This window comes from Pygoscelis adeliae, unplaced genomic scaffold (genome assembly GCF_000699105.1).
Source record: "Pygoscelis adeliae isolate BGI_AS28 unplaced genomic scaffold, ASM69910v1 Scaffold402, whole genome shotgun sequence".
NCBI lineage: Eukaryota > Metazoa > Chordata > Aves > Sphenisciformes > Spheniscidae > Pygoscelis > Pygoscelis adeliae.
The window spans coordinates 6882546-6883643 of record NW_008824411.1 but is presented as its reverse complement, the minus strand read 5'-3'; positions in this window follow the sequence as shown (position 1 = coordinate 6883643).

Below are 1098 nucleotides of genomic sequence, written 5' to 3'. Positions count from 1 at the left end.
TGCTGCCGGCTGGAGCTGTGGGCGCTCTTCCTGCGGGAAGGGCAGGTAGCGAGCACCAAAAGTCCTGGGGAGCCCTTCGGACGCAGGGTTGAATGGGAGGGGTGGGGGATCCTGCGTGTGAACAGCTTGCAGCGTCTGCTGAGCAGTGAGGCCAGTGCCCTGCCTGTTGGCTAGGGAGGACACTGGGGATGCCCCTGGGGAGCTGCATGTCCCCTGTATGTGCTAAAGGGCAGGGTGGGTTCCCCCAAAGGCAGGTGGGCAGGCAGCCCCCGTGCCAGGGTGCAGCCCAGCCCAGGGGACCCTGAGCATCCCTGGGCGACCTCGGCACCCGCATGGCTGCGGAGGCGAGGGCACAGCACCAGCCAAGTCCCTGGTCCTCCACCTGTGGGATGGCTGGGGGAAGTGGGATCAGTGCCAGACTGGCCCTGGGGCCAGCCCCCGCCCCATGGCAGCTGCTGCAGGGACACATCCAGACCAGGTTGTTTACACCTCTCCGATGAGCTCCTGCTTCTTCTGGCCAACATCAAGCATCAAAAAGAAAATACTGAGGCGGGGGGGTGCTAAGGAGGCTGATCTGTATGCGAGTGAGCAGGAGGGCTCTCCCCGGGCAGCTGCTGGCATCGGGGTGGCTCCGGCGGGGAACCAAGAGCCCCAAAGTTTCCCAGGGATGGGGGGGACGGTGCGTGTGGCCGGAGAGGTGCTCAGTGTGGGCTGAGATGGGGTGAGCCTCTTGCCTCCCCTGCAGGCAGGGGGGAGGCAGAACCCCCTTTGTCCCCCCTTGCCCCCCAATTTAGCCACTCACCTAAGAACACCCCTGTGCTGGAAAGCCCTCTGCAGCCGGGGTGGGGGGGCTTCTTGCAGGCTGGGGGCTCCCCCATTGCCTTTGTTCCCTTCAGACCCTCCCCTTGCCTCTGACTTTCCTTTGCGGCAGCTCCCGTGCTTGCCAAAAGAATGCACTGGATGGAGCGAGGGAGCGAGCCGGGCGTGCGTGTGTGTGTGCGCGCTTGTGTGCGCGTGTGTTGCCACTGACTTCATTAAAGCAAGCTGTCCCTGAGCTGCAGAGGCGCGGCCGCCTTTAATTTTGTTGCCCGGACCCTT